This window comes from Parasteatoda tepidariorum, chromosome 4, assembly GCF_982258835.1.
Source record: "Parasteatoda tepidariorum strain Cologne lab strain chromosome 4, Ptep-v5.0, whole genome shotgun sequence".
NCBI lineage: Eukaryota > Metazoa > Arthropoda > Arachnida > Araneae > Theridiidae > Parasteatoda > Parasteatoda tepidariorum.
Window position 1 is genome coordinate 73488176 of NC_141758.1, and position 12414 is coordinate 73500589.

The 12414-nt window shown below is 27.5% G+C and overlaps 1 protein-coding gene across 2 annotated transcripts in view; it reads right to left on the reverse strand.

Moving 5' to 3' along the window:
* Nucleotides 1-12414, reverse strand: part of LOC107447357 (zinc transporter ZIP5) — a 48067-nt gene that overhangs the window by 33773 nt on the left and 1880 nt on the right. Inside the window, exon 1 of one of the 2 annotated variants that reach the window (XM_016062244.5) lies at nt 2747-2888. The exons of the other annotated variant lie outside the window; for it this stretch is intronic. The gene's annotated coding sequence lies outside the window, so the exon portion shown is untranslated. Of the gene's footprint in view, nt 1-2746; nt 2889-12414 lie in introns of those variants that run through there. 2 annotated transcript variants of the gene reach the window in all.

Consider the following 12414-nt stretch of genomic DNA (forward strand, 5'->3'; position numbering starts at 1 on the left):
TTTATAATTGTCTGCAAAAATTTTTCAAGCCCTAAAAAAGTTCTCGAGATATGACGAAATACGCAAAAAGTAAAATTAACACTAAGGTGTCCAAATTTTGGATCGCTCTCCTGATCAAACTATGGGGACCATATTTCACAGATCCTCTATCCGCTATATTTCGGGGGACAGAAACCAGAATCCGTTGAAAAAAAGTTTTCCTTTGTTGAAGAAGTACGTTTTTGTGTCTGATTTCTCAACTTAAAATATCGTCTGCACTTATTAATTAGCATATTTGAAGTTACCCTTTCAAATCATTAAGATTGAGTTCTAAAGCGTGAAGATCCAATCAATTCATCAAAAGTTATTGAGAGTGTCCGTTTTTTTTTTTTTTTTTTTTTTTGGCGCACTGTGCAATAATGTTAATCCATATTTAATGTATAATATGTAATTTTAATCAAAATTCAATGAAAAGTTAAAATATGTCATTTAAAAAAATACTTAACTAAATAGAGGAAGAAATTCAAACTGATCATAATTTTGCACACTTGTCATCTCTTTTAAATCCATATGTAGCGCCATTTTTTGCTCATAAAATCTACACGCTAAAATAATACTATTCACTGAACTAAAGGCATTGCACTACTAAACAATTTGAAGATATGATGACTTATCATTAATTCGAACGATTTTAAGCTGGTTTATCAAAAGAATCGGAAGAATATTCTAGTCATTTTCTAGACATTAATTCTAAAAAAAACACTACTAATCCCACAATCGACAATTCATTCTAGATAGTAAGTTTAAGAAGTTAATATTAATAAAGATTTATTTCGAAAAAAAGTATATATTTTTTAGGGAAAACTTTTTTTGAAACCCCTTTAAAAATGCATTTATTGTTTTGAATTTTACAATACTTTTGCATCTTTAAAAAGTTTACTAAAAAGGCTTACAGCTCATCTATGAGTAACATTTTATAATTTAAAAAGTTTTAAAATTCCTGTTCCTAATTTTTGATGTAACCGGAAACACTACATGTCCCAATGTTCTAAATTTGTCCATTTTGAATAAAAAATTTCAGTGATTTGTTTTCAGCACTTTTGTAGGTTAAATTTCTTGCATTTGTTTTATTATAGTTTTAAAAAGAAATTATTAAGAAAAAATCTATCGCAATCTTACAAATTTCATATCGACAAACTGAAGAACTTGGCAGGGAGGTAAGGATTATCTTAAAGATTGAGAATCGCTAGTAACTTATGTCCAGAAATGTCTCGCACCCCTCATGGTTGTTCGTGCGCACATTTGAAACGGTACTTTTATTTCGTAAAATTATTTTAGTCTTTTGCTAATTTTACATTTTTTGAAAATACTGCAAAAAAGCCGGATTGTGCGAAAAAATGCAAAATTACTATTTGGCGTAATTTTATATTTCTGCGGCCAGCTTGGCGTGCGTGACAAGTTAGGCGTCAAATCATTAAACTACGATAAATCTCTCATAAATATTATCTTTATTCATGCAAAGAGATATATTTATGATAAAATTTGGTAAACACGATTGAATTTTGTCTTAAATTCCAATCTTATTCTAACTACATTGAATCATCAATTCTAGATAATGTCTAGTAATAATTATATTACTAGACATTATCTTGAATTGATGATTCAACATCGTGTGGTCAAAATTATCTAAACTTTTCGCTTTTGACCAACGTTCTAAAAAGATTTTTTTACCATTTTTAAGACCAATGTTTAACTAAATATCTATGTAACATCAGCTTTATATGCAAAAGCTAAAGAAATATTACATTTAAGTAGTTTTTCGCGTTTTTGGTTTTAAAAAAAATTACTGAAATTAATTAGTACTGTTGATTTTTCAAAACGATGCAGTTTTTTTTTAATAAAATGTTAGAGACATAAAGTAGAAAAAATATTCATTGAGCTCAGAAATTTAACATACCGCTAATGAGATTGAGAAAGAAGTTATAAATCTCAATGTTAGAGCAAATGCAGTTACACTGTACAATTTACGGTTTTAAACCAGTAGCTGGGTTTATCGTTCAAAACCGTAAAATTTACAGTGCAAACCCGTAGCCTAAACGGTTTTTATTATACATGAGCAAATTTTTTCTCAAAAATTATGAAAAAAATCAGTAAGCTGACTGGTTTTTAACAGTAACAAAGCAAGTTTTCCAACAAAACTTACGACGTCTGTTGTCTCAATAGATTTTTACCATATGAAAACAAGTTTTCTCTGTGAAAGTTACGAAGTAAATCTGTACTCTATGCAGATGTGAATATTTCACGATTGCAAAATTTGTATCGACCAGTCATCCCTGGGATTTGAACATGGAACACTTCATTGGAAGGAGCGGTTCACGTGTTTTATAATAAAGAAATAGTGATAGTCAGAATTTCACTTCAATGTTGTATTGATTTGACTAAGTCGAACACTCAATTTTATTTATTCGAAGTTAGAAAGTAATTTTTAAAAAGTTAAAGCACGTACAGAAAATAATCGTAAAATGATTGCAGAAAAGGTTAAGTTATATTATGAAATGTAAAAATACACGGCAAAAAGTAGAATTTCTACTGACGGTTTTGATCCTTTTGTGATAAGAGTGAAAAATAGGGAAAAAACCGTTTTGTCAACAAAACTTCCTTAAACCGTAAAATATACGGAAAAATACCGTAAAAACAAAGGGTATTTTTTGCAGTGTAATTTCTAGTAAATCGTTCTTCATGTAATAAATAACACATTTTTACTTACTTTTGGCACTTTCAACGCAGTCACAGAAATTCTTCAGTAGAATAAAACTTAAATCACTTCGTGTAAGTAAAGAGAAACCATCAGAATCCAGGCTATATGAAAGGTGAAAACCATATTGTTTCGAAGAAGCGTAAATGGTTACAAAGGAAAAATGATTTCGTATCCATCATGGCAGGATGCTGCATTATTAAATTGAACCTAAATGCTCATCATGACGTCAAAAAAATCTCTCCCCTCGTCAAACCCTTCCTTAGAAATATGATTAATTCAATTTCTATTTCATTTTTTTATCGTTTCTATGAAACCAATCAAGGAAATTATGCACAATTTGAAAATAAAGTGAATCAAATGGGTAAAAATTGACAGTTTCAACAAAAAAAAAATTTTTTTTTTAATTTTTTTATTGTTTCTATCAATCAAGGAAATTATGCACAATTTGAAAATAAAGTTATTCAATTGGGTAAAAATTGACAGTTTCAACAAAAGAAAAAAAAATTTTTAATTTTTTTATTGTTTCTATCAATCAAGGAAATTATGCACAATTTGAAAATAAAGTAATTCAAATGGGTAAAAATTGACAGTTTCAACAAAAGAAAAAAAATTTTTTAATTTTTTTATTGTTTCTATCAATCAAGGAAATTATGCTCAATTTGAAAATAAAGTGAATCAAATGGGTAAAAATTGACAGTTTCAACAACAACAAAAAAAATTTTTTTTAATTTTTTTATTGTTTCTATCAATCAAGGAAATTATGCACAATTTGAAAATAAAGTTATTCAAATGGGTAAAAATTGACAGTTTCAACAAAAAAAAATAATTTTTTTTTTAATTTTTTTATTGTTTCTATCAATTAAGGAAATTATGCACAATTTGAAAATAAAGTTATTCAAATGGGTAAAAATTGACAGTTTCAACAAAAGAAAAAAAAATTTTAAATTTTTTTATTGTTTCTATCAATCAAGGAAATTATGCACAATTTGAAAATAAAGTGAATCAAATGGGTAAAAATTGACAGTTTCAACAAAAAAAAAATTTGTTTTTAATTTTTTTTTTATTGTTTCTATTAATCAAGGAAATTATGCACAATTTGAAAATTAAGTGATCCAAATGGTTAAAAATTGGCAATTTTGACGGAATTTTTTTTTATTGTTTGTATGAAACCAATCAATTAAATAATGCACGATTTAAAAATTAAGTGATCCAAATATGTAAAAATTGGCAATTTCGACGAAAATTTCGATTTTTTTTTTATTGTTTATATTTAAACTTTTGTTCATCAGCTCTATAAATCTTAAAATCTCGCAAAAAATATTACCACAATGATAAGTCATAAATCTGATCACAGAAAATAAAATTTCTTTCATTATTTTTTTAAGAAAAATGTATGACATTTTTTTACATTCTCTAGTTATATTTTATTGCTTCTATTGAAACCAATGCACAATTTAAAAATTAAGATATCTGACTCAGCAATTTCGATTTTTTTTTATTGTTTATCTTTAAATTTTGTTCATTTGCTTTCTCAATCTTTTTAATTTTTCATTCCTTAATTTTAAGAATCGAAGCAATATTTGTTTTTTCGCATTATGGTAGACAAAACAGAATAGCAATTACATGCTTTAAATACATTTTCATATAAACGCTGATTTTGAGAAAATCTCATTGCGCTAACACACATTACGAAAAAAAACTTTATTATAAAATCCCTTGAAATTTCGTAAGCAGATTTTGTATGTTAACTCTGTTTTGAACTAAAAGTCAATTGAAGCGTGAATTTATTATTTTTATCATGCTTTTAATAAAAATGTTTAGATTTTTCTTGTTGCAAAAAAGGAATATTGAACAATACATTTAATTTTATTTAATTTGATACTTGACATTTTTTTTAAAGATTTTAGTTCGAAATACAGATAACTATATAACAGATCTAGGAAAAAAAATTTGCTAATAACTATGCATTAAAATTTCTCGCAGTCGGGTACGCTAACCGCTCGGCCACCTGGCCGGCACAAACTATAAAGTAATATATTTATATTTGTTTATGGGTTTAAATTGAAACTTGCTGAGAACATTCATCAGTTTTCTGAATCCTATTAATGATAAAAACCACCAATATGATACTTTCAGTAAAAATAGAAGAAAAAATTTCTCAAAATAATTATTAAATAAATAGCTTTTCGTAGTGTTATACTCAATTGAATAACAATCCTATAGACCAGTGGTGCGCAAACTAGGGGTCGCCAAATTTTTATGAAATGCATTATCCCTGCATGCTGCATACCATACAGTGTACATATAAAGAGTGAAGCACCATCACTCACTGTTTAATTGCAATTGGATTTCCAAAATGTCACGAAATATCGAGTCAGAAGTCATAAACGCATACAAAATTCATCTGTATTTGCTTTACAACTGGACGAGACTACCGATATTAATAAAATGTCACAACTAATTATTTACGTTAGGTTTATTTTTAATGAAGATATAACAGAAACGTTTTTATGTTGCAAAAATTTGGAAGGAAAAACAACTGGAGAAAAAATATTCGAAGTAATAAATGAATATTTGGAAACAAAGTCCCTTATCTGGGCAAACTGTGTTGCGGTTTGTACTGATGGTGCTGCAGCATTAACAGGTTCGAATAAAGGGCTCAGAGGCTTAATTCAGAAGGTGGCACCTCATATGGTATTTAATCACTGTATGATTCATCGGAAAGCTCTTGTTGCAAAAGATATGGATGAAGAGTTGCACAACGTATTACAAGACGCTGTTAGTTCAATTAACTACATTAAATGCAACAGCCACAACAGCCGTCTCTTTTCAATACTTTGCAATGAGATGGGCTCAACGTATGAGAAATTACTGTTACACATCGAAGTCAGATGGCTTTCACGTGGGAAAATACTACGACGGATATTTGATTTGAGAAATGAAGTGTACATGTTCTAAATCGAAAAGAAACATAGATTGGCAAGTTATTATATCAATGAAGTTTGGCTAGGGAAGCTGAGCTATTTAGTTGATATTTTCGAAAAACTTAACGACTTAAATTTGAGCTTGCAGAGTGAGAATTCAACTATCATAACTACAGCCAGTAAAATTCAAGCTTTTAAGAATAAGTTTAGTCTCTGGCAAACTGAACTGAATAAAAACAACACCAACATGTTCCCTTGCTTTAACGATTTTATCAAGGAAAATAATATAGATATATTTACATTTAAAAACATCATTTCCAATCACATTGAAAAGTTAACGAAAAATTTTTCGAGAAGATTCGAGGATTTTCCTGAAAACGATCTTGGTTGGATTCGTGATCCATTTTCCTTTGACATATGCAGTTCAACGCTTCAAATTAGAGAGAAAGAGCAATTGATAGATCTGATTAGTGATTATACTCTTCGAAATCAATTTAAGACTCATCCTTGCCAAACATTTTGGCTATCCGTGGAAAAACATTATCCCGTTTTATGCAAGAATGCCATCAGAGTGTTAATACAATTTGCATCAACGTATTTATGTGAAACTGGATTTAGCAAACTAGTTTCAATAAAAACTAAATACCACTCGCGTTTAAAACCTGAAGATGATATGCGAATTGCAATTAGCAACATACATCCAAACATCGATGAGATAATTAGAAACTTGCAGCCACATACATCTCATTAAAGGGCAATTTACTGATTTTTGTGTTATACAAAAAGTATTTTCTTAAAATTATAAATAAAATTAATATGAGTCAAATATGATGATGCTTTTATTCGATGAAACGAAAGAAATGCTCGAAATATACATCGTATTTGTGAACATTTATCTCTAGGGGACGCCAAAAATTTTCTCTCTACAAAAGCGGTCGCGGTCGAAAAAAGTTTGCGCTCCACTGCTATAGACTATAGAGCATTCTTAAAAAAATATTAATTTCATGATTTTGTATACATTGAATTTAAAGTGTTATGAACATTAGCAAAATAAATGTAGAAATTAAATAGTCACGTAAAGATTACGTAGTCAAGTAAAGAAATTAAGTAAAATCTCGTTGTTTGCAAATCGGCCTTTCTCGTTTCAGCTAAATTTCCTGTTAAAAAACAGAAATCGAAATTTCAAAAGTAAAAAAGAAAAAAAATGAAATTTAAGGAGTTGTAACCAGAAATCTAAAAATTGAAGGTACTAGTGAGAGTTAGAGATTTTGTGGCCAGGAATCGTTTCAAGAGATTTAAACTTTTGAGTTTATTAGAATGTCGTCAATAAACTATAAGGCTTTATGAACCCACGACTAAAGCGAATTTAAACAGGTAGAGACTTCGTCTTACGTCCCTAAAATAGTAAAACACGTTAAGTTCTCCAGAGGATAAAAAAAGTTATGTAGTTTAAATGGTAAATAATGATTGCTGTTAAATAAAAGGGAATGAAAATAGGATATGTATTCAGTATAATATTAGAGAAAATGGAAGAAGTGTACAAAATTAAAGAAAATATATGCACTATACATGTTTCTCAAAAAATTTAAGAAAATGGATCAAGATGATTTTAGAAGCAAACACCTCAAATAAAACCTCTGAACTTAAGGTTTTAACATGTATGTATGCGATTAAAAAATTTTGCTATTACGTAGGTTTATCATTATTAAAATTATTTGGTTTCAATTTTCCTTTTAACGTGAGGTTATTTTGAATCAAGTTCTCTTTTAATAGTTCTTTAAAAAGCTCAATTACATAAATAAATGAAATCCCAGAATTTTGATTTTCAACTAGCTGAAAATACCTCAAAAAGTAATTGTTATTCATTAAATGCTAATGGTTATAAGTACTTGGGCGGTTTCATGTGTATTAAACTTCTATAAACTCAAAACCTTGATCTTCAACCAAGGTGAAAGTAAAACCAAATTATGATAAACGTTTTTGTTAAAAGTAATTTGCATTCTTCGTCGGCAGTGAATAAATGAGGCGTAGTCGTCAATTTATTGTCATAATTCGAACACCCAAGCTCATTCAGAAATGTTCAATAATCAAAAAAGCGTATCCTGGTTCTGTTTTGAGTAGGCTAGAAGATTTATGAGTAAAATCGATAAAATCTTGGTCGTTGTTTTCAATATAGCCTACTTTGAAAACGAATTAACATAAAGAGCAGTTGGATGAAACTCATCATTAAGGTGATTTAACGCAGTTTCCTTTAGGTGATAGATCATCGGTTAAACGCATATAATTATATTCAGGGTGTTCCGTAATCACCGCCTTTAATGCATGGCTTTAGAGTCCTGAAATGAAATAAAAATTATGCATCTTTGAAATCGAGAATTATTATTTGTGCAAAGAAAAAAAAACGTCCTCAAAATCACTATTGAGAAACCCAATCACAATTGAGAAAAATGGGATTTCAAAAATCCAAACTTGTTTGATTTCCGGGAGAGTTAAAAAAAAATCTGAAATGCAGCTACAGAAAACACATTTAAGTTTTTTTGAGCAATCAAACTGGTTTTGACGTTTTAATACCACCTTCCACAATAGAGATTCAACAGATTTCGATGGCATATTTTTTTCTCTTTCCTCGCTTACAACAATAATTTACAACTCTTAATGTTCATATTTTTTGGATTTTGGATGTTCATATTTGAAGATAAAACAAAGGAAAATTATAGACATATGAAAAAGAAAAAAAAAAGGGGGGGGGGGGAATAATAATTTAAAAAAATGATTTAAAAAAAAAGGATGAAATTTCATTTAAAAAAGCAGGGAAAAAAAGATATAATCTTTTCATCAGCCCACACGATAATATCCGCAAAAAAGAGTGGTCTTTTTTGCGGATATAATCGTGTGGGCTGATGAAAAGATTATATCTTTTTTTCCCTGCTTTTTCAAATGAAATTTCATCCTTTTTTTTAATCAGTTGTTTGTTATTTTTTTAATTATTATTTCCCCCTCCCTTTTTTTCATATGTCTATAATTTTCCTTCGTTTTATCTGCATTTTGAACTTATTTAATGAGTTCTGTTTACTTGCAGCTTATGCGCAATAAATGAAAGTTATTGTTTTTCTTAACTTTCTTCGTGCTTTCTTGTATTTATTTACTTTGTTTTATATATATATATATATATATATATATATATATATATATATATATATATATATATATATATATATATATATATATATATATATATATATATATATATATATATATATATATATATATATATATATAAAATCTCTGAATATAAGAAATTATACATACGTAGAGTTGTAGATTCGATAATCATATTCAAATTAATTATTAAAATTGCTTGTTCAAATCAATTTCTTTGAATTAAAAAATTAAATTCAACTGATTTAAATTTGTAACAAAATGAACAAGTAACTATTATTCAAACCAATCAAAATAAACCGATTCATACATTCGAATGAGTATCAACTTTATTTCTCCTTTTATACCTTACAAAAATATATACAAAAATTACATGTTTCTCAAAATAAGTATTTATAGAATAAATAGATTAACATCAACTGATAAGTATCAATTTATAACTTCAATCTTTTCTTCAAATTTTTAAATTCATTGATTATGATGAAATCACTAATTTGATGGAGCCAAGTGAATGGAGATCAGTTAATTGAAATCGTTGAAATTATCCACAATACGACAATACAGATGTCGGAAAAAATAATGGAAACACTTCGATGCAAGCACATTTTTTTGATACTTAAATAATCATTTTATGAATTTAGAAATGTTTAGATTATGCAATTTCTCATATATATCAATGATGTTTAAAACTTTTAAATGTTTGAGGGACAGACAAATTACAAACGGAAAAAAGTGTTTTCGAACGCTCTATGACAAAAAATGTAACAACCCCAGTATCTTGTTCCAGTTATTTTGGTTATTCAATGCAACAATTGTACAAAGTTTCGTAAACCTAACTTAAATATATATATGAAAACATAGACATTTTTATAAAAAAAAAGAAACTAATATTTTTGTCTTGCGTTTTTTTGCTATAACTTTAAAACCATTCATTAAAATGAAACAAAACTTTTGGAGCAGTTTAAAATTAATTACAAAATTATTGCTTTAAAATTTGAGAATAATCCGTTTAAAACTGTGCAAGATATGAGTAATAAACGTAGTTGTTTTATACTGTGCATGCGGGGAAAAATTTAAGAATATTTTTTCTTAATTTTGTACAGAATTGTATTTTACAACCAATGAAAAAAAAACCCGACTTGAATTTGAAATTTTAAAAATTTCAAGCAATTTTTTAAGTAGCTTCTAAGTAGTAAAAAAAGAAGCTTAAAATGATATGGAGTTTTCCACATGTTTCATTTTGTACTATTGAATAAGATTTATTGATAAAAGCCACATGGCATAGTTGTGGATCATCCCCCATAAAAGTATCATTTCCTTTGCCAGTTTTCTTTCCTTATTAAATCACAATTTGGTGTATCAATGTTTATTGTAAGGGTTTATCATTTGTTATTAAATTTTGTCTTCTGATACAAAATTGTGATACAAACTTGATATGATACAAAATGTAGAAATCCCTTATCATTTTGAACTTTCTTTTAGCTAGTACAAAAACTGCGTAGAAAATTGCTTCTAACATTTTAAATTTTTAAAGTATTCAAATCGGGCCTTTTTCATTAGTTTCCAAGTACAATTCACTACAAAATTATGAAAAAAAAGTTTATTTTTTCTGCTCATGTGCTGTATTAAGTAATTACTTTAATTACTTTCATATTGCGAAGGTTTTGAATAATTTTTTCCCCAATTTTTAAAGCAAAATATTTGTAATTAATTTTAAACTCTTTTGAATTTTTTTTATTTAGTATTTTTAATATAGTAAAAACAATTTGTTTTTTATAGAAATGTTCATATCCAAAAATGTTTAAGCTAAAATTACGAAATTTCGTGCAATTAGTGCATATAGTAACAAGAACTATCACAAGTTACAAATCTATTGCTACATTTTTAGCATAAGGTGTTAAAAAACATTTTTTTCCCGTTTGTAATTTATTGTAGGTCCCTCAAACCTTTAAACTTCATTGATATGTATGAGAAACCGCATGCTCTAAACATATCTGAAGTTATAAAATGATTCTCTTAGTAGTTCTTGAGAAAGATGAAATAAATGTATTAGAATAGAAGTGTCTCCATTATTTTGTCCATCTCCTAAATAACGATGCAGCTGAAGAGTAAATAGAACGTGTTGTTGTTCAGCTAAAACTGTCAAAAAGTTGTGTATGTGACCAAAATTTAATACAAAAATCGTACATATCTAATAAAACAAGCTAAATATTTAACTTAAAGCGTCGAATGAGAACGGATTGTGCGCAATGAAACGTATACCCACATAAAAACTGAAACAATTCAAAACATCGCAATTTTGAGTCCCGTGAAAAATAAATGCTAAAAAAACTATAATAAATGCAACATTGATTAGATTGTCGAAGTATGTTCTGTCATGTGATCCAACTTGGTGCGTTATAAAAGTAGCTCAAGTGTAACAAAAAAACTCAGATTTAAGATATAATTTTAACAGAATTAAGTTATAAATGTAATGTAACTTTTCTGCTGAGAATAAAAAAGATATAACAGCAGTGAATTTTTCAAGGGAATGTAGCAGTTGTTCTCTAGTTATGTTTAAAGAATCTTTTTAAGAAAAAAAAAATAAATAAAAATAAAATAAAAAAAAACAGAAAATGTATTTCAAAAGTAACACTAAATACATGACTAACAACTCCATTTACATTTCTATAGCTGTTCTAGAATATTAATACTTTTTCGCCAACACGTTTTCTCTACGCGAAGGGTTGTCACAGGAATATTTTTAAAAAAATATTAAAAAAGTTTGGCTTGTTTTTTTGGTAATTTCTCTTTTTATCGCCTTATTTTTAGAAACTTTATAATGTTTTAAGATTAATTATATTGTTTATAATTTAAGTATTCAGTAATCTTTCATCAGAAAACGTGAGACAAATAAAGCAGCTGATTTTCGAATCATTTCTTTATCCACTACGCGATTTCTTTTATTTTTTGTTGAACTAAATACAAATACGCAATTTCTTAACAGTTATGACTAAAATAAATAAGCAATTTAAAAACACTTGTTTAGTACCCGTAAAAAAATACAAGAAAAATAAAAATAAACCGATATGTAACCATTTTCAATCTTATCGAAATTTAGAAATTGGTTTTTTAATAAAATAACTTTTATATTGTCACTTTTATTAGTTTTTCTTTCTAACAATTTGTTGTGGTTTGGTTAAGGTATTAAGCATTTTTCAAACATTATTGTTGTCTAATTGCGTATTTAGCATTTTTGAACGTTAGGATTTGATTGTTCTATTAAACATTTTTCAGGCATTATTGTTTTACTGTCGTATTATACATTTTTAGATGAATCACAATCGTTGACTTCAATTTTTATTCGATTGGATAGAATTAGAGCTTTCATCATCATATAATGTGGAACAGCTGAGACAAATATATTGAAATACTGAGTCTATTGATATATAATCGAAGAAAATTTGATTAATTCATGTTTTGCCAAACAACTCCCCTAAGTTTTCAATTTTTACTTGTTCTGTTTAGCCCAGCTACGTTTATTCGATTCTCTATTTATTTATTAATTTTTTTATGGCTATGTTACAAATTTCCACATACAAAGGAGTTAATTTT